The sequence below is a fragment of the Pseudoliparis swirei genome, chromosome 1, assembly GCF_029220125.1.
Source record: "Pseudoliparis swirei isolate HS2019 ecotype Mariana Trench chromosome 1, NWPU_hadal_v1, whole genome shotgun sequence".
NCBI classification, from domain to species: Eukaryota; Metazoa; Chordata; class Actinopteri; order Perciformes; family Liparidae; genus Pseudoliparis; species Pseudoliparis swirei.
The window spans coordinates 2,443,757-2,465,648 of NC_079388.1; the positions used below are offsets into that span (position 1 = coordinate 2,443,757).

A 21,892-nucleotide genomic window follows, 5' to 3' on the forward strand; every position below is an offset into this window, starting at 1 on the left:
AAATGCATTCACTACCCCTCCCCATCCCACGCCTGCCCCCAGTGTGACAGGACTGGGCCTGTGATCGGCGCTGTAATGGCTGAAGGACCGGGCTGGCTGCTTGTCGGTGCTGGTCACCTCCTGCCCCCAATGGCTGGGCTTAGATCACCCAGTCTTTGGCTTACCTCCCCTCCCCCCTTCCTACTCGTTGCAATTTATGTTTAAGATGTATGTGCTTATGTGCTAAGGTGTTTTTTTCCTGCTCCCACACTGTACCCCTTAGCATAGTCGGGGGTTGTTTTTTTTCTCGCCTCTCTTCCCTCATGTTATGCTGTAATCTTCCATCCCCTTTCTTTTCAATTTCGTTGCTTCTGTACCTGTACTCTACACTGTAAGAAAAGATCCTAATTTTACGGTAAATAACTCTAAATATTTACAGTAGTTTTTCCTTTTTTTCAAATTATATACAAAACTCTGTGAAATTACAGACATTATCCGTAAATTAACAACCCAACTGTTAATTTAAGTATTATGCTAATAATTCAAAATAACATTTTTTTCCCATTTTTTTAAAGAAAAATGACTGTATTATTAATACAGTCTTTTTACCGTTTTCTTAAATGACATACAAATTCATGTAAAATAACAATTATTACCTGTAATTAAATGTGTAGCTCCTTATATGAAGGTCTATGTCCATACTAACAATTTAACGATTTTCTTTGTAATTTTAAGGTAGATCATATTATATTTATATTAACATGTACTTTTACATTCAAACTCTGTAATTCTAAATCTAAATTTAGCTAACTTCTTTCATTTCATTAAACATATACATATTGCAGTTTTTTCAAGAGTACAAAGTAGAAGAAATAATGCTAAGTTTTGATACTTGTTCTTTAGAGCATAGGGCGACCATGAGTATTTGCTGTTATTTGTCCAGAGTCCAATATTTGTAATCAGAACTGATAATAAATAAATTAAAAGAAATTCTGACACACTAACATCTTTTTAAACACACACATGCACACACACACACACACACATACACACATACACACACACACTACTCTGCCAACTGACCCTTAACCTCCTAATTGTCTTTTAAAATTAATCTTACATATTATATTTACCTAAATATAATACATTGACATCATGGGGTGAAATCGCCTCTAGAATCTTTACAAGAGGAAAATCCTTAAAACCAAACTTTTAGTTAATTTGTCCTACTTTCAACCAACTTAGGTATGTGGATCCTCTTCAGATTCAAAGAGGAACATCTTAATATGAATACCCTAGAGTTTTGGACCGATAGCTCTGAGTTAAGGGCCTCAAAAAAAGGTCCAACGGGTCAAATTGGGCCGAATTCTCTTATATTCGCATATTTTTTGACAAGTGCAAAAATGGTCATAATCTCCTAAATATTAGTCCTGGATATCCAAGATTGAACACAGACACTCAGGACAGGGCCTACAATGAGGTGAAGGGGTGAAATTTCCCCCAAAACACCCACAAGAGTTAATTGTCTGTCTGAAATCCAGGACTTGAAGAGGGTGTGTGGCTTTGCAAATCTGAGACCCTGTTAAGAGTTTGGGCTGATTTTAGCTTCTTTTTTTCGAAACATGTCATAGCTTAGCTTTCTTTACCAGGTTGTAGCCACTCCCAAATGGGACCCAACCATGTAGGCTGGCAATATCTAGCACTTAGCATCCCTGCTTGGCAGCGGTTTAAAAACCGAGAAGAACAAAAAATGCACTCCTTCAAAGGTTCACAAGTCCTCAAATGTTTGTAATATGACAAATCTCAATTATGATGTTCTACCAGTCTGTTGGACCAGTGCTCTGAGATGTTGGAGATGTTCTACCAGTCTGTTGGACCAGTGCTCTGAGATGTTGGTGATGTTCTACCAGGCTGTTGGACCAGTGCTCTGAACTTCTCCGTAGTCTGCTGGGGGAGCAGCATTGTAACTGGAGAAAACCAACCGACTCACTAAACTGGTGTGGAAGGCCGGCTCCATCATTGGCTGCAAAGAGGACTATCCGGAACAGGTGGAGAGGAGGACATGAAGAAATGTTTGTCCATATTGGAGAACCGGACCACCCTCTCCACCACCTACTGCAGGGACAGCGGAGCACGTTCTTCAACAGACTGCTTTAGCTCTGCTTCACAAGGACAGACCGGAGAACATTCCTGATACAGAAGAACATTCCTGATAGAGGAGAACATTCATGATACAGGAGAACCTTCCTAATACAGGAGGACATTCCTGAGACATGAGAACATTCCTGATACAGGAGAACTTTCCAGTTACAGGAGAACATTCCAGATTCAGGAGAACCTTCTAGAAACAGGAGAACCTTCCAGTTACAGGAGAACATTCCTGGCAACTATTAGACTTTACAATGAATCACCTCTGGCCAGATCCTCCTCAAATTGAACAACATCAATGAACATTACACCGCTTTCACTTTATATACACTTAGATACACTGTATTTACTTTCATTTTTATTATTTTTTAAATGTCCTTTATTTTTTAACTTCTTAAATGTAATATGTCCTGTCCTGCTATTTTATTGTATTGTATTCTTCTAAGAATCTAGTTACTAGAGAAGAAATAGCACAGACAGAGACAGACAGACAGCCCGTCCAACAGAGAGAGAGAGAGTTCAAAGGAGAGGCCAGGTGTCAGTGATCAGACTGATCACAGCAATCAACACAAAAAGCAGATTGAACTGTTGAACCCGGTTTCGCGCCACTTCTCCCAGTTTGAGTTGCGCTGCTCTCCTGCTTCAGTGACTAAGGAAACGCCACAGAGGGAACGACAGCCTCCTGACATGACATCTCTTCTTGAGGTAAGAATGCCAACTTAATTTAATTTCAGAGAGTAACGTTGTTGTATTGAACGAGCAACGTTAGTGACACTTTGAGGTTTCTACTCGGCTCTCTGGTGAGGGGTTGAGCTAGCCTCATGTGAGCTAGCGGGTAGCTACTTTTGAATTCGAGGCATAGTTTTCTGCAGTTCTGTGTCGCCTTGGACATCAAGAGTAAGTTAACTTGGCTATCTGTTCAGTGTGAAGTGTGTTCACGTTTCTTTAACATCGTCGATGTAACGTAGGTTGTCTGTTTCTGTGTTGAAAGAGCCAACATTAGCTTACTTTACACATGTTAGCCCAGGTGATGTTTAGCTAACGCTCGTGTTATAGGTTCATTAGTGGCAGGTGGGTTAAGACACCTGAGGGGTCACGTGCTACACACTTCATCTAATAACCACGATTTCATTGAAGTGCTTTGAAACTGGTTCCAAGCAGACATGTACAGACGAGCTCACAAATACCGAGCGTCCAGTCGACAGTCACGTGACCAGACACGTTATTGTACGTGTCTGTTCACGTGACGTCGGGACTCTGTTCACGTGACCGCTATAAACTGCGCTGTGTTGTCATATGCTGTCGGGACGGCTGTTAACGTGACGCTCTTAACGTGATGCTGTTGACGTGGTCGGGACTCTGTTCACGTGACTGTTGTTAACATGACGCTTTATACTGCGCTGTGTCATATGCTGTCGGGACTGCTGTTCACGTGACGCTCTTTACGTGATGCTGTTGACGTGGTCGGGACTCTGTTCACGTGACGCTCTTTACGTGATGCTGTTGACGTGGTCGGGACTCTGTTAACGTGACGCTCTTTACGTGATGCTGTTGACGTGGTCGGGACTCTGTTAACGTGACGCTCTTTACGTGATGCTGTTGACGTGGTCGGGACTCTGTTCACGTGACTGTTGTTAACATGACGCTTATAACTGCGCTGTGGCGGACATGACAGCTCACAGCTCCTCAGAAGCACCGTGAGCTGTCCAGTGAGGGGATGGTTTCATGATCAAATCTTCATTTACCGTCCACATTATCAGATGAGGACGTCACCAAAGAGTGTCCTTTGAGTCGATGTTTACATTTATGTAATTAAGAAGTAGAACATTTAGTTAACCATGATCGGATACAAGTTGTCAAGGATAAACGGAAGTAAGTTGTTTTAAGTTCAGTGTCTTAATTTAACAACAGAATACATCGTTATTGTTAGAACCACTTTTATGTTGTAAATGCTATTTAAAGTTATATTATTATTGTTAATCTTTTCTATTTTGTCTTTTTTCTGGCTGTAGAGAGAATCATGTCAGCCCACAGACAACCGGTTGACCTGTGAGTCTTCAAGCAGTAATGATGACTACGCCTGCCTTAAGTTCCAGTTTCCTGGACATGTCAGCATGAGATTCTGTCCCCACCTGTCTTCAGTCTGGACCCAATGATTCGGACACCAGTCTTGTCGAGGCTAAATTGAGGTAAGCGGTGATGTAGTTCAGTCTAGCAAATGATGGGTGCCAGCACAACTCAAACTAAAATATGTGGTGGCAGTTTTTCTGATTCATTTTCACATTACCCTTTTCAACACTGATAATAACTAATTGCGCAAAACTTGCTTACATTTTTCAGATCAAGCATTGACGGGAAAACACCCAAAGTCCATCACTGTGTAAGTATCCACTGCAGCATATATATTATTTCTTAAGTACTTTAATGATCTTAGCAAAGCACTTTTTAGACATTTCCCCCACTGGCCATAAAAACTGGGTAGCTTTTCCTTCGGCCTTCCTTCCTTTGAGTTGTACGGTGGCCCTGAGAGGTCAGGGCACTGCAACTTAATAAAACATGCTAATACACAAAACACAAGCAAATTAAGAAAACAACTTCATCAAATTGACAGCACATGTGCAGCATTTAGAAAAAGCGCTGCAAATTCAGATGACACAACGCGGTACAGAAAAGCGCTGCAAATTAAGAAAAGATGTTTCAAGAGGGCACTAAATCGTGATGAACACGGCTTGGACAGGCTTGCTGTTGCTATGGTTTGTGACTCATGAAGTTATTGAAATGTGTTTCTGATGGAAGTGCTAAGACATGCACTAGGTGCATCTTTAAATAGGTAAACATTTAATTACTATCATTCTAAAAGCTGACTGTGTTCAGATTGACAGGATGTTTCATAACGGCAACTGTTGGTACAGACAATTTCAAAATAGTTTGTTTAAGCTTGTTTAAAGGAATGGTAAGAAAACAAAGCTAACTTTCTAAGGACTTTCCAGTGAATTTGTTTGTCCTTCTCTTTTTTTCCCAGATGCACCGAGGATCTGGCTGATTACTGGAAATTTGGAAGATTGTTCTTTATCTGCACTGTCACTTCTGGTAAATATTTATGGACCTTTTGTATGTTTTGCTTTGACTTATCAACTGATGGTGAATAATTGGTTGATTTTGAAAATGTACATTAAATAAAATGTTTTAAAATCAATATTGGTGTGTACTTTCTTTGTAATTAAGTTTCTAACCCCTAGTTAAATTGAAACATTGAAAGTTTTTTAGATGTTTAAATGTATTTAGATTTTTCACAGTAATCTCAAAAGCTTATATTTCATAATAATTGAACACTTTATTGAAGGTGTTTGATTGTAATAATACAGGAGAAATCTGTAAAATCACAGAATTTCACTGCAAAACCTTTAGAAATATCACTTTATCGAAGGTGTTTAATTGTAATAATATAGGAAAAATCTGTAAAATTACAGTATTTCACTGCAGAAGCTTTAGAAATATCACTTTATTGAAGGTATTTGACTGTAATAATATAGGAAAAATCTGTAGAATTACAGTATTTCACTGCAAAACCTTTAGAAATATCACTTTATTGAAGGTATTTGACTAATAATATAGGCAAAAATCTAAAATTACAGTATTTCACTGCAGAAGCTTTAGAAATATCACTTTATTGAAGGTATTTGACTGTAATAATATAGGCAAAATCTGTAAAATTACAGTATTTCACTGCAAAGCCTTTAGAAATATCACTTTATTGAAGGTATTTGACTGTAATAATATAGGAAAAATCTGTAAAATAACAGTATTTCACTGCAGAACCTATAGAAATATCACTTTAATTAAGGTGTTTGATTGTAATATTACAGGAAAAATCTGTAAAAAAACAGTAATTTCACTGCAAAATCTTTAATGAAAATTACTGTAAATTTATGGTTTTCGTCCTTTATTTGAAGTAAGGTATTTTACCTTAAATTTACGGTTTTTGTTTGGCAGCCGTAGCTGCCACTCATTTGACCTTCTTTTTACGGGTTTTTTTCTTACAGTGTATGCAATGACAATAAAACCCATATCAGATATCAGAAAAGTGATACCGATAGCAATAGAGTACTTTATAGCTAGCTAACTCCCCCCCCCCCCCCCATTGGTGGGACTACGTTGTCACGGAAGGATAACGCCCACCCTACGGTTCCAGATATGATGAATCCCTCCATAGGAGCCATAGAGGATGAGTAATGCAGCCTCTGCTTCCCGGCCAGGGTAGAGCCGATGGCTCCGCCTCCTCTTTTGGTTAGCGCTGTTCCTGGCGTTGGCTCTGACGCTCCCGCGTTCAGGGTTGGGTTGAGGTGCTGCCGTAAAGGACCAATCACACGTCGCATGAATCAAAAAAGGCTGTCGGGGATTCAATTCAGTTCAGTTTAATACAGTTTATTTGTATCGCCCATTTTCACAACTTATAAATTAGTCTCGGAGGGCTTTACAATCTGTACATATAGACATCTTTGACCTTTGACCTCACATCGGATCAGGAAAAACTCCCAAACAACCCTGAAAAAAATGGAAGAACCCTTCAGGAGAGAACAGAGGAGGATCCCTCTCCAGGATGGACAGAACAATAGATGTCATGTGACCAGAAGGAATCATTACACACAAATTAAAATACAGTAACAACACAATGAATGAGTATGACAGAGTGTATGAATAGTTGGTAGTAGGCATATTCCACGATGGAGACCTCCAGGATCCATCAGGCAGATGGAGGTAGAGAGGAGGAGTGGGCGGAGTCTCAACATGGGAGACCGGGCCGGTTTCCTGCCGTTCACCATTTATTTGGTCCTTTGCAGGATTGCGTAACAATTGAAATGGCTAAAAAAGCAGGTAGATTTCATGTAGCTTTTTTATAGGGAGTTTTTCCCAGCATGCATTGCTGGAAAAGCAGTAGGATGTATTTAAAGGGGCGGTCTCTCTGCACTTGTGTTTAGTTTCTTGGGATTTAACCCGAACAGATGCATATTATACCGTAACCTCCATGCAGTGCCCTTCTTCACGCATGCAGTCTAAGTACTTTACAGTCCCATGCTCACCCCCCCCCCCCTCCCCCCTCTCTCTGTGTCACCGTATTGCTCTCTCGCCCTTGCTACTGGCCTCTGTCACTTAAACACACACACAACTGAAATAATACTCAGAATGTGTTTTTTAACGATCCAACATACACACTTCATTTTCCATCTGTCACACAGAAACCGCTAAATCTCTTTTTAATTTCCTCACTACGCCACTTTTATAAAAGCGTACACACACACACACACACACACACAGCCGCATACAGCACCAGCAGGGAGAGAGTGACAGTGAAAAGAATGAGAGCGACAGCGCTGGATAAAAGACTGAGAGGGACAGAGGGGAAGAGTTAAAGCGTGATGGAGCCGTGCATGATGGGAGAAAAACAACTCGACTCATTAGCTCTAAATCAGACCACGCATCTAACATGCCTCAATATGCACAGAGAATACATATATATATATATGAGGTGTATATTTTTATATATATATATGACCGTCTATATATATAAATACAGTCTATATTTATATATATAGATATATATAAATATATAGATAGTCTATATATATATATATTAATATATATATGACCGTCTATATATATATAAATTCAGTCTATATTTATATATATAGATATATATAAATATATAGATAGTCTATATATATAAATACAGTCTATATTTATTTATATATATATATATATATATATACGACAGTCTATGTATAAATACAGTGTATATTTATTTATATATATATAAATATGACAGTTTGTCATATATATATATAGTCTGTATATATAAATACAGTCTATATTTATTCATATACATATATATATATACTGTATATATTAATGTGGGAGAAGACGAAAACGGTTACGTTTTAAACAAAGTGACGCTTTAAAGTAGGTCTTGAAGAACAATACATAAAACAATATAAATAAATGCCATCGCTAGTATTGATGGTTTATGGTGTGTTCAAAGTCAGTGGGGTATTTTATAACTCTATTAGCCTTCAGCCTCCAGCGTTGAGTCCATCCACCACTACAGTTCATCCTCGAGGCTCACCTTGTAAAGAGTCTCCATATGAATATTCAGAGGGGGGTTCAGAGAGGAGGCGGAGCTTGGGAAGATGCAGGGGGGGGTTCTGAGAGAGGAGGCGGAGCTTGGGGAGATGCAGAGGGGGGTTCTGATAGAGGGGGCGGAGCTTGGGGAGATGCAGAGGGGGGTTCTGAGAGAGGAGGCGGAGCTTGGGGAGATGCAGAGGGGGGTTCTGAGAGAGGAGGCGGAGCTTGGGGAGATGCAGAGGGGGGTTCTGAGAGGAGGCGGAGCTTGGGGAGATCAAGAGGGGGGTTCTGAGAGAGGAGGCGGAGCTTGGGAAGATACAGGGGGTTCTGAGAGAGGAGGCGGAGCTTGGGGAGATTCAGGGGGGGGTTCTGAGGGAGAAGGAGACACAAGAATAGCAGGAGGGAGGGGCTAGGAGCCTGAGGGAAGGCTGAACGAGGAAACAGGAGTCATGTAAGGAGAGACAGAGCGGTCGGTTAACTTTGTTAGTGTTCACGTTCAGATGTTCACCAGTTATTAATAAATCAGTGAGGCCAGCGCCCATGGAGTGTGTGTGTATGTGTGTGCGTGTGTGTGTGTGTGTGGAGGAACACCTGCTGTGTCTTTATTCCAGTCTTTAATTAACGTGCTCAGTCTCAGTCTCCAGGCGACTTGCTCCCTGAGTCCTCGTCCTCCTCGTAGATGAAGAGCCGTGGCTCGGAGCCTCGTGACGGAGACACGTCTCTGGCTTCATGTTTAATATCCGACACGACGTGTTCTGATGCTCGTGAACTTTGACCTGTGGCGACAGAAGAGGCGTGGCCACGGACGGCTGTGGGCGGGATTTAGACGTGAGGTGAGAAGGAAAGGAATCAAGAGTACGGACTGTGGAGCGGGAAAGGCCTCTGACTCCTAGAGGAGGACACTTGTCTCCTCAATTTATGAGGACGCTACTCTCCTCCACAGTGAAGCCACTCACCTTGTTTTAATCTACTCACTATCAGAGGAGGTCAGAGGGAGGCGTGTGGAGAGGGGGAGGGGACACGAAGCAAGAGAAGAGGTGCAGGAGGGAGAGAGAGAGATGGAGGGAGAGAGGGTGAGAGAGGAGATGTCGAGGGGAGAGAGAGAGAGGGAGATGGAGAGGGCAGATAGGGGTGATAGAGAGAGAGAGAGGTGAGAGGGAGAGGGATGGAGGGAGGAGAGAGAGGGAGATGGGAGATAGGGGTGATAGAGAGAGATAGAGAGGGAGGAGAGAGAGGCTGACGGCTCAAGTTGAGTTCAGTCTGCTTCGTTTCTCAGTTGGAGCAGAGAGACTGAACACAGCTGGAGGCTCTCACTGTGTGTGTGTGTGTGTGTGTGTGTGTGTTTACACTAGAAAGAGAGAGCGAGAGAGAGAGAGAGAGAGGGGAGGGCAAGGACAGCCAGAGATCAAAGACACACACACACAGGAAGCGGCCCGTGCTGCTGTTGGATGTGATCTTGATATCTGCAAAGATAATAGATATGGTGAGGTCACACACACTCACACAAAAACACACAATCACAGCTCACACAAACACGCTCTCACACACACACACACAATCACAACTCACACACACACACACACACACTAGAGAGGAGGGCGAGCAGAGACACATGGGAGTCTCCGTCCAATGGGAGCGCGGCGTGTTCAGGAAACGATGTGTACAAAGAGAACATGGACCTCTGAAAGGGGGCGGGACTCCAGTCTGCCCTCGGGCGCTGGGGGGAGGAGTCTGGATTAGGGGTCAGGTCTAGATTAGGGGTCAGGTCTGGATTCAGGGTCAGGTCTGGATTAGGGGTCAGGTCTGGATTTAGGGTCAGGTCTGGATTAGGGGTCAGGTCTGGATTCTGGGTGAGGTCTGGATTAGGGGTCAGGTCTAGATTAGGGGTCAGGTCTGGATTCAGGGTCAGGTCTGGATTAGGGGTCAGGTCTGGATTCAGGGTCAGGTCTGGATTAGGGGTCAGGTCTGGATTCAGGGTCAGGTCTGGATTAGGGGTCAGGTCTGGATACTGGGTGAGGTCTAGATTAGAGGTCAGGTCTGGATTCAGGGTCAGGTCTGGATTCTGGGTGAGGTCTAGGTTAGGGGTCAGGTCTGGATTCAGGGTCAGGTCTGGATTAGGGGTCAGGTCTGGATTCAGGGTCAGGTCTGGATTAGGGTTCAGGTCTGGATTAGGGGTCAGGTCTGGATTCAGGGTCAGGTCTGGATTATGGGTCAGGTCTGGATTAGGAGTCAGGTCTAGATTAGGGGTCAGGTCTGGATTAGGGGTCAGGTCTGGATTAGGGGTCAGGTCTAGATTAGTGGTCAAATCTGGATTAGGGGTCAGGTCTGGATTAGGGGTCAGGTCTGGATTAGGGGTCAGGTCTGGATTAGGGCAGGGGGCAACGAGGGGTTCATCCGTGATTAGGTCCCTCCCCCTCAACGGGACTCCTCCCCCTGTGAGCGATGATCTCTCGATGCATGGTTACCTAATATCCAAGAATCTTTTATTATTTACTTTTTACTCTTTGTGAGATTAATTTCTCCCATCGAGATTTAAGAGGCTCTGGATTATTGACTCTATATGATCACGTGTGTGTGTCATCGACCTGTGTGACATCATATCACGGTGAGCTCACACACATGAACACACCGGCATGTCTATTAACCCTGCAGTGCCCTGAAGCCCCGCCCCTTCCGCCACCCACACACACAACAATCTCAACCTGTTTATTAGTTTATTGATATCTTACGTGGAGCTCAACTCAGACGACGCACACACACACACACACACACACACACAGCCTGGAAACACTCCAGTGGCCTCCAGTGCACCCGGAGCCCTCTGCTCCAGCCCCTAATTTAATTTCATTTAATCTCATTTCTGTAAACACTTGTCTCCCCCTCCTCCCCCGAGCGTCGCCGCCACTCTCCAGAAGCGGCATCATTAGCGCCGGCGCTAGGGATGGGCATCGAGAACCGGTTCTGTTTTAGAACCGGTTCCCAGTGAACCGATTGTTTGGGATCGTTAGCCAAATTCTTTAACGGTTCTGCTAACGGTCCTCTGTGGATTTGCGCATGCGCGAACTTTTTTAGTTTCTTCAGACTGCAGCAAACATGGCAACTAGGCAGAAGCGCTCTAAAGTTTGGCTCTATTTCACAAGACAAAATGACAACGACGCCACTTGTAACGTGTGTCAAAAATCTATTTCGTCGAAGGGAGGAAATACAACTAATATGAAGAAGCATTTGAACACAGCGTGGAATTAAATGACAGGAATGTCACGTGTTCGATGCAGCAGCTCAGCTAACGTCGGCGCTTCATCTCTTTCTGTCCAAGGTAAACTCCTCCGAAGTGATCACAACCACTCACTGTGTGAAGCAATTTGCCTTTATTGTGTGGAGTCGATCAAGTTATCTTCTGTCCTTCGTTTGAAGCACACATTTGAGCTCCGGCATTGGTCTCCCATTATCGATCGCGTCACGTTTGGATTTCAAGTCCAGTTTTGAGAAATGTTTGATCGTAACGGTATTAATTATCGGAGGGCGTGTGTTATCAGCAAACGTTCGCGTTATCGTGTTAACCCATTATTAAACTGAGCATATCTATTTTTAATCCATTATTAAACTTAGCATATAGCTACGCTAGCTTAGCTACAGAATCTTCCATTGTCACCCTACATTGAGGCGAGGTCGTGTTTGCCTCCCCTCTTAATGTGGCTTATGTCAGCTCAGCAAATTCAGCGATTTTGTTCGTGCCATTTGTTTCATTGTGTAAACCAGCTTTCACTATATAAATAATCTCCATTGCCATCCCATTTAGCTGATGAGGTTCAGAGTCAGACCGGTTCAGAGGCTGGTGGTCTGTCTGGGTCACAGGCTACAGCACGTCTTGTACACCTCCTCATATCTTTGTGTTCAGGCATCCTCCACCCCATCTGAGAGAGTGTTCTCCACGGCTGGAGACACAATAAGTCCTGAGAGATTGCGTATCCTCCCGGAGAAAGCAGACATGCTTATTTTTCTGCACAAGAATTGTTGATGATCCATACAATTGATGGTGCACACTTGGTATTTGCCACTGCTAGTTTCATTTTTGGCAGCTCAGTTCATATACCCTTTTAAAAAAAGGAAGGAGCACTGTAATTTCTAGGAACATGTTTAAATTAAACAGAATACATTTTATTTAAGTTATGTAAGTTTTATTTTAAGTTCAAGAGTAATATCGTATAAATGTTTTTTGTGATTTAAAAAAAGTAAATGTGTATGTATACATACTGTGTGTGTGCAGCATTATATAAAAGAAAATTAATGTGAATAAACCCGTTTGTGCTCTTTTTTTCACCCCTTGCCCAAAATAATCGATAAGAGAATCGATAAGGAATCGAATCGATAAGCAGGAATCGATAAGGTATCGGAATCGTTAAAATCTTATCAATTCTCATCCCTAGCCGGCGCTCCTCGGCCGATCGTCCTGATTAATCTGTGTTCAGCGTGTGTCATCCCGTTATTTGCCACTTGCTTCTTGTTCTCGGTGATTACGTCTCGGAGCTCAGAGCTCGGCCACGCCGGCCTCGCTCGGTCTCCGTGTTCCACTGAAGAGAGGCGGACCGAGCCGCCCCCCCCCCCCTGTCGGAGCGCCGCCGTCTGACCGGTGACTCGCCGCCGACACCCCGGCACTCCTGACCCACACCTTGCTTTGTGGTTTCATGATGAGGTGAAACACGGCTCAGGCTGTGTGCCGGTTGGTTTCTTGTGAATGAGTCCTGTTTCCCGCCGCTGGCCTCGGCCTGGAACTGATGGTTATTAAGTCCTCCTCTGTATTGATGGTTCGGTCACATGGCCTCAGTTCGGGGTTCACACTAAACCTGCTGGTCGGTCTGAATCAGTATGGGACACATGCTGGAGGCTGGATAAGTGGTGCTGTGATTACATCATGCACAATGTGTGTGTAGCATTCATCCCTCCCTCTCAATTGGAGGTAATGTAACATGCAATCTCTTTTATAATCGAGGATATGAAGCGAACACGAGAGGGGCAGGTGTCAACTCTCTCACACACACACACACACACACACACACACACACACACACACACACACACACACGGTTTCCCTTGTGTGATAAAGCCTTTTAGTGTGCCGGGGCGAGAGTTAATAGGCGGATCATGCCGCAGCAGAGGAGGCACTTGCATGTAAGTAATCGCTAATGAGCTTGTGACAGTGACGCTAAACACACCTGATTGTGCTTGTGGGTGGACGAGAGAGGGAGAGAGGAGAGAGAGAGAGAGAGAGAGAGAGAGGGAGAGAGGGAGAGAGGGAGAGAGAGAGAGAGAGAGAGAGAGAGAGAGACATAGCTGGACACGGAGGACGAACACGGGGCCGGACCGGAAATAGAGATCGGAAAAAAATAGATCGGAAGAATAGAGATCGGCAAAAAAGAGATCGGAAAAATCAAACCCGGCCAAGACAACATGGGGACACACTGAAAGAAGCAGAGCTGCCGGTCAGGGCCTAAAGTCACCCTCAGGCACATGGAGTGTGCTGACGTCACCTGTTGGTTTGTGGTCGTGAAGCATCGAGGTCAGTGTTTTGTCCGTCGCCATCTTGGTTCTGTCGCCATATTGGTTCCGTCGCCATCTTGTTTTTTTACACTCCAACCAAGCGCTGAGTAAGACATTCGTATGTGACCACAATATGTTTCTCTTTTAATTGTTGTATTAAACCTTTATTTAACCAGATTAAAAATCACTTTTTTGAGGGAGACTTGGACAAGACAGGCAGCAACATATGAAACACATAGTTACAAACAAAACACAGAACAAGACGAGTTAAAATAAAGTAAAAGTTAAGAGACAGTGACATAACAGAGTTAATTTAAGAAACATTAACATTGTTGGGAACCTGCCTCCTTTTCATTCATTTTATATTTAAAGGCAGCACGTGTTATCAGTTCTTTGAGTTTTAAATGATAGTACCGTTAAAGCTCTACTATCAATAATAATCCATTTAATTTATACAGCGCTTTTTAAGGAGGTCAAGAGAGAGAACTTAAGACGCTTCAACACGGGCCCCACTTGTCAGAACCTGGTCCGCCACACAAGCAATCCGGCAATCTGTTTATTCAACTTTATTGAATAAAAACATGTATTAGATGACAGATCAATGACTACTATAAGTCTTATGAATTGCAGCCCAGTCAGTTAGGCGTGTCCCATCACTCCGAGGCAGCCCGTGGATGAGGACGTCAGGAGTCCCTTCATGGTGCGATGACTTTGATGCTATTGAGCTGAACGGTATCCTAGAAACTGAGATTAATAAACTTAAGTGTTATTGATCTCAAAGGATGCTTTCTCTGGGCACGCCGTGTGTTCAGAGACGATCGGGGACACAAACGTTCCACAAGGACACCGGAGCATCGACTGACTGTTGCTACACGGTGGGTTTAGAAATCCGGACTTTAGTTCAGCTTTCCAGTTTCAATTGGCATCAACCTTTTAAAGGTTATTGTTTCTGTCGTCTCTCAGTGGTCTATATACACCAGTAGAGAACACGTGGCGGTCTGTGGGTCGTGGGAGTCGTTGTCGTGGTTCCTGTGGTTTCTGGGTTCCATGTAATCTACACGTCGGTCTCAGCATCCTTTATTCAAGCGACAATATGAACAAAATGAGATCCGTATCATTTCAAGTCCTCTTTTGGAATGTTCTGTCCCAGTTCCACCCTCCCTTTGGCCTTTTGATTATCTTCACTACCCAGATTGGATAACCATCTAATTTGTTCGGAGCTCCATTTCTTTATATCTTGATCCTCTTCCCCTCTTTTTTCTTTTCTGTTTTTTTAATAATTCCGTTAGATGAATTCCTCGCTGGCCTTTGATCTGAGCGGTGGAATGGAGGCTCATCGGACGGGGGAAGCAGAACCCTTCGGAGGGACTGTGAGGGAGAGATCAACAAGGCAGGGACATGAAAAGAAAGAGGCGCATGAAAGCCGACAACAAGAGCCAATCGACGCGGCCGCTGTGGATTCTTTTGTTTTGTCGAGATGTGACGGAGATGTATCCTTTAGTGCCGCTTGGCGTACGGACATCTCCCTTTCCTTCCTCCTGTCCCCCCTCTGGAGTGAGCTCTCGGTTCCTCTGCTCTCTAACAGGCGGTTCTCCACCCGTAGGGAACCCTCTGTTCTCTACCTGGATGCTCTTCCCTGTGTCAATGAGAGGCTTTTCTCTGTTGTTATGCAGCAACGCCTCCTGAGAAGAACCCTTGCCACTGACTCGGGTTAATCAGGGAAGCTTAATCTGATTTGACATCTTCTCCTTCAGCAGAATCCATATTCATCAAGGCCGAGATTATAATATGTATTGGAAATATATGAATACACAACTGCTCTCCATGCCACAACAAAACAACAGAACAACAGCACTGCCTTCAGAAATGATAAGCAGAAGGAATCACCACCATAAATGAATGCACAACAGTGTTTGTACCGCTTTAGCCTCAATACTGCCGCGATACTGCCATACTGCCTCAATTTTGCTTCAATATTGTCATCATGTCTCAATACTGTCCAGATACTGCCTCGATATGGTCTCAATACTGCCTCAATACTGCCTAAATACTGCCATACTGCCTTGATACTGCCACATTGCCTTAATACTGTCCAGATACTGCCTCGATACGGTCTCTATACTTCTTCAATACTGCCATACTGCCTCACTACTGCCTCAATACTGCCTGAATACTGCCTCAATACTGCATGAATACTGCATGAATACTGCCTGAATACTGCCTCAATACTGCCTCAATACTGCCTGAATACTGCCATACTGCCTTGATGCTGCTTTGGTGCAGCAATTTCTTTATTGCTTGTTACATTCAGATTTGGTGCTTCCAATTATTCGGTGTATGTGAGAAAAACTAATTCAACATTTTTTGGGAAATAAAATAATACCAATATAAAGTAGGAATTCATGATAACTATCACATGAGTGAATGTTAGATATGAGATGATGAGCAGAAGCAACAACAAATCAACCTCTTTTTCGAAGAGTAATATTCACGTTCTGTATGTAGTATTCATGACCACAAATTGCAGTTTCAAAGATATACAGAATATTGACATATAAAATAATGACAGGGAGAACAGATGAATCCACCCCCGCTGTGTAAAAGCCTTTATGCAAAACGTCTCTTCCCTTGCGAGGTCTGCTCGTACGACGGAGCGAAGTCGGACTCACCAAACTCTCAAATGTCAGAAATCAAGTGTTTCAGCCGGATGTTTTCCAACTGTGAGATTCAATCATGAATATTAATCCACACCCCTGAAGTTGCTTTCCACATCTACCTGTTCACTGACGTGTGGGAAAGGGTCATCCATGTATTGTCAGAGATGACGAGGCAGTGTCAGCAGACGTATGAGGAACTCTTAGAGAATGTAAACATTACTTTGACAGATGCCAAAGAAACATCCCCCAGAAGCAAAGACCCATGAGCTATTCTCAATGGTGTCAACACTGATGACACCACGCAAGGTGCATGTTGGGGGTTCAGTATTCGGCCCAAGGACACGCCGGTCAGGGGAGCGGGGGATCGCACCACTGATCTTCCCTTTTAGAGGAGCCTCTGGTCCACTGCCCCGGCTGATGTGTCTGTCCAGAGAGGCACTGTGTATGTGGCTCATACCAGGTGTCTGGAGCACTTCTGAATATATTCATATTTGAATCTCAGAGAAAATTGTCCCAAATTACTCAAACGTGGCACAAATTGGTTTGTACGAGCGGCTCACGCACGAGGACCAATCGGATAGGAGTTGCTTCTAAAGGGACCACCTGTAGAGATGCATCTGCCTGTTAACAAACCAGTGTGCTGCGACACACAGGCACAGAGCAGTGTGTGCTGTGCACTTAGCATTGCACTCAAGCAAACAAGATGGGTCCTTTTTATCAGAGATAAATGGATGACATACTTGAAGAGGTGGGAGTTGGATGCTATCTACACTGAGGTACCTTACTATTTCAACTTAAATTGCATATCTACCACCTATTCATTTAGATAATAATAGCTTTTGTGTGGAGTATCATAAATCAAGTCAGCCCCTTGTTGGTGGACATGTGCTGGTCTGAATGGCTAGTCCCTCATCTATAATCAAAAGGACAAGAGAGGCTTGAATACATTTGAATATATACAGTATAGGTCATTCAGTGTTATTCAAGATTCAAGATCAATGCCTAACCTCAATTATTCAAGATCAATGCCTAACCTCAACTATTCAAGATCAATGCCTAACCTTAACTATTCAAGATCAATGCCTAACCTAAATTATTCAAGATCAATGCCTAACCTCGACTATTCAAGATCAATGCCTAACCTCAACTATTTAAGATCAATGCCCAACCTCAACTATTCAAGATCAATGCCTAACCTCAACTATTCAAGATCAATGCCTAACCTTAACTATTCAAGATCAATGCCTAACCTCAATTATTCAAGATCAATGCCTAACCTCAACTATGTAAGATCAATGCCTAACCTCAACTATTCAAGATCAATGCCTAACCTCGACTATTCAAGATCAATGCCTAACCTCGACTATTCAAGATCAATGCCTAACCTCCCAACCTCAACTATTCAAGATCAATGCCTAACCTCAACTATGTAAGATCAATGCCTAATCTCAACTATTCAAGATCAATGCCTAACCTCGACTATTCAAGATCAATGCCTAACCTCAATTATTCAAGATCAATGCCTAACCTCAACTATGTAAGATCAATGCCTAACCTCAACTATTCAAGATCAATGCCTAACCTCGACTATTCAAGATCAATGCCTAACCTCGACTATTCAAGATCAATGCCTAACCTCAACTATTTAAGATCAATGCCCAACCTCAACTATTCAAGATCAATGCCTAACCTCAACTATTCAAGATCAATGCCAAACCTCGACTATTCAAGATCAATGCCTAACCTCAACTATTTAAGATCAATGCCCAACCTCAACTATTCAAGATCAATGCCTAACCTCAACTATTCAAGATCAATGCCAAACCTCGACTACTATGCAAAGTTCAAATGGCTCTTCCTTGTTCATGAACATGTATCAGAGACCTGCATTATCTCTTGGGATGTGATGTCATAGATGTGGATCCAGTCTCTACACTTTTCAAGAGACAGGGCCTGATTTCTGTCATGATTTGGCATAATTAAGCTGCCGATCATGTTCTTACAGGACAAGCCATATCTTAGTCACAACGGCAGCTCTGGTCTTGGATCACTGTGTCTTTCTTTTCATTTGGGCTACATATCTTTAGTAAAAGCACATCTTTTATGCCGTCAATCTCAATTGAATTCAAAAGGTATTCATCTGAAATCTTTCAACTATCTTCATCTACCAGAAGGTGTGGGGATTGATAGAATGAGATCCGGTATAAGAAGTGATGTTCTTCCTTTGCAGTAAGCACCTTGAATTTGTTTTCAATTTATATTGAAATACTTACGGTCTCCGCATCTTTGTCGTCTCACATTCACAGATTTCCGTCCCTCCAACCGGTTCCTCCAGCACCGTGCTGCTGACCAGTGTCTTGTTCCTGATTATGAGCTATCAGTCATCGCCAATTCAACCCCTCAATACCCCGCCCCCCCCCCCCCTAACCCCCAACATCTTCCTCTTCCCTTCACACCAACATCATCGGCGTCAGATCTGACGAGGTGTCGACCCGTGTAACGGCTGTATTCACTGGGTGGAGCGACACTGAGGCAGAGCAGAGTGTCTCTATGCGACCTCCTGGAAGCTGCTCACATCTTTATTTGTCATAGTTTAGAAGGACGCCGCTGGTAGTGACACACTCAGGGGGGGGGTTGTACCCGACTCTTGATTCTTCTCCTCCTCCATTCATCTCGTTGTTCAGATGTTTCGGTGCACTCTCACATCACTCCCGCCAGTTGTGTTCAGGAAGAAAAAAAAAGAAGCTCTATTAAGCGACTTTAAGCTGGACCACTTATCAGCTAAAGAGATGGATGTCTTCCCCGGGAAGTGATGGAGACGCACGGGAAACTAAAAGGAGAATCAAGACACTCTTTATGCTGCATCCCCCGACTTCCTCCCTTACTCGTGCCATGAATAAATAGTCTGTGCCGAGCCGCCGAGTTCTACGAGGTGGGAGGGAGCCCGGGCTGAAATGGGCGAATAGGGTTAGATCTATTCAACACTTCATCCCGAAAATCACTACAATACTTTCTGATTTATGGAGTGGTAAAAAGAGATCTCAAAATATGTCCTGGCTTCTAGGAAATTAGCACATAATTAATAAGACTGTGTCTCATTTGAATATTTAAACATGACATTTCAGAAAACTTGGGATACAAAAACCACTTATCGTCCTAATCTGACTAATCAATTGGGAAAGTTTCACGGTGATATTTAGAAGTTAAATGTTAAACTTATCTTGAAGAATAAAAATAATTTCAGGATTAAAGCTAAACCATAAACCCAGAGACCATCAACCCGGCCTGCGTGTTTATAGGGAATCCTAGAAGAACACAAAATGAAGAGATACATTTACAGTATATTTCTAAATAAATATATATTTCTATAAATGTAAATATATATATATAAATGTATATATGTATATAAATATATATATATACTGTATGTATATTTCTATATATATTTCTATATATATTTCTAAATAAATATATATTTCTAAATAAATATATATTTCTATATATATATATATAAATAAATGTATATGTATATTTCTATATATATATTTCTAAATAAATAACAAAGGACCCCATGTTGATGTTTTCTCCATTAATCAGTCATCGTGACTTGTGTTTTTATCATCTACTCTATTAGTCCTCCTCCATCCTTCTGCTCCTTCTGCCACTTCATAAGAAATTGCATTTTTTCCTTGCTTTGAGATTATTCTCATAAAATCCCAACAACGCCAACGTTCTAAGTAGCTGCGCTTACAGTTTCACCTTTTTGAGAAGCACAGTTATATGCGTGACCTCGGGCGTCACCGGAGTGACAGATGTGGCCTCACACCTGGATGACTGTTTTTCATGTAAAGGAGGTTGAGTCGTTTCAAGTTGCGTACTTGTATTTTGTGTTTACGTATTTCACGGTTCAAGTTATTTTCCGACATCCTCATCCTCGGTTTTAGTGCTTTTTTTTCAACGGTATTGCGTTGCTAAGCAACGGCTCCTTCACTTCCTGTCCACTGACTTCCTGTTCACGACCACCGCGACTGGAAATAACTGTTTATATGTCGACGATTAAAACTGTGAAGCGGTCTCGGTGTTGGACAGTTGTGACATCACAGCCCCAATAAAATTCAACCGGCAGCTTTGAGTTTTTTTAAGATGGCTCCTTGGATTCTGCGTTGCGATACTTTCATCGTATTTCTACTGCTTAATTCTGACAAATACTAGTTTCACCTTTAACAATATAACTGTTCTAGCTGAGTCTTGAGACGGCTCATGAATATAATTGGTGCACGGACGGACTTTAATTCTAATCCCCAATTTTTTTCTTTCGGTTTTACCTTAATGCCTGACCATCATGCGGGCTTTAGTCTAATTAGTTCACAGTAATTATGGTGTCTGAAGAAATTTAAGCGAGAGAGAGAAAATAAAGGACATTAACCTCATCGCCCGTTACGCCTGTTGGAAACATGCCTCGGCTCTACAAGCGCCTCCAATCTCCCGGTTTCAGCGCCTCTGACAGCTGTTTGGCCATCACCCAGATAAAAGCTGACAGAACTGACATCATGACAGGCCCGGCTAAAAAAAAAAAAAAAAGCGGTTCACTGCCCCTCTATACGTCCGTTGCTCTGGATGTTAATGTGCAGCGAGTGTGCAGCCCCATCAGCATGTTGCTCACGCCGCCGTCGCCGCCGAGCGGGGAAGCTCCACGCAAACAGGCAAATGCCACCAGCCTCTAAATGTCAATTAACTGTGATTCATCTCTCTGGTGCATCGGGGAGAGGAGGAGGAGGAAGATGAGGAGGAGGAGGAGGAAGAGGGATGGGGGGGCAGCAGAGGGCTGCCACTCAGCTCACTGCCCCTCCTCTCTCGACTCCATCGGAGACGACGCTCCACGAGCCGCACGGCGACTTCTGCAGGAGCGTAAGCTGCAAATTGTGGGGAAATTGGAGTTGTGAGCGCATCATGGGAAAATGGGCTGAGCAAACATCTGCCTGATAACATGGATGTGTGTGTGTGTGTGTGTGTTTTAACTCTTAACTACTGTCAGTATCAACGGAGAAAGTGGGTGCTTCAGTGAGGGGGGCGGGGGAGGGGGGTAGATAACTGTGTGGCTGTAGAACGAGAGGCGGACAGGCCTTCGTATCGCCTCGTCACTGGACTCGTGTTGTCCTGCCGGGGTTCTCGTGGTCACTGGTCGGCCATGTGTCTCGTTAGATGTTCAAAGACCATGCAGGGCTCCGCAGGGCAAGTTGACGGGTTGCCAGGTTGCCGTTGGCAGTTTCGGCAACCGTAGAGGACGCCTGCATGGTTGCCAGCCTGGCAACCACTGTCTGAAGCTAATGTTGCGCCGTGTGCGAGGCGCCTGGATCACTCGGGAGAACGGTGTTGGTGTGTTGGAACATCTTTTTAAAGTGATGAGGAATAATTCTGTCAAATGTGTTTGAAAGCTACGAGCCTGTTGG

At 43.3% G+C, this 21,892-nt stretch overlaps 1 protein-coding gene and 1 long non-coding RNA gene across 4 annotated transcripts in view; both read left to right on the plus strand.

Moving 5' to 3' along the window:
- Nucleotides 1-21,892, plus strand: part of pvrl2l (PVR cell adhesion molecule related 2 like) — a 350,989-nt gene that overhangs the window by 95,577 nt on the left and 233,520 nt on the right. The window lies entirely within an intron of this gene.
- LOC130192516 (uncharacterized) lies at nt 2,754-4,505 on the plus strand. Of its 2 annotated transcripts, none has more exons than XR_008831403.1 (3): nt 2,754-2,832; nt 4,140-4,316; nt 4,468-4,505. It is a non-coding gene; the product is annotated as an uncharacterized LOC130192516 (long non-coding RNA). The 2 variants fall into 2 exon arrangements; XR_008831404.1 differs by lacking the exon at nt 2,754-2,832 and adding an exon at nt 3,537-3,999.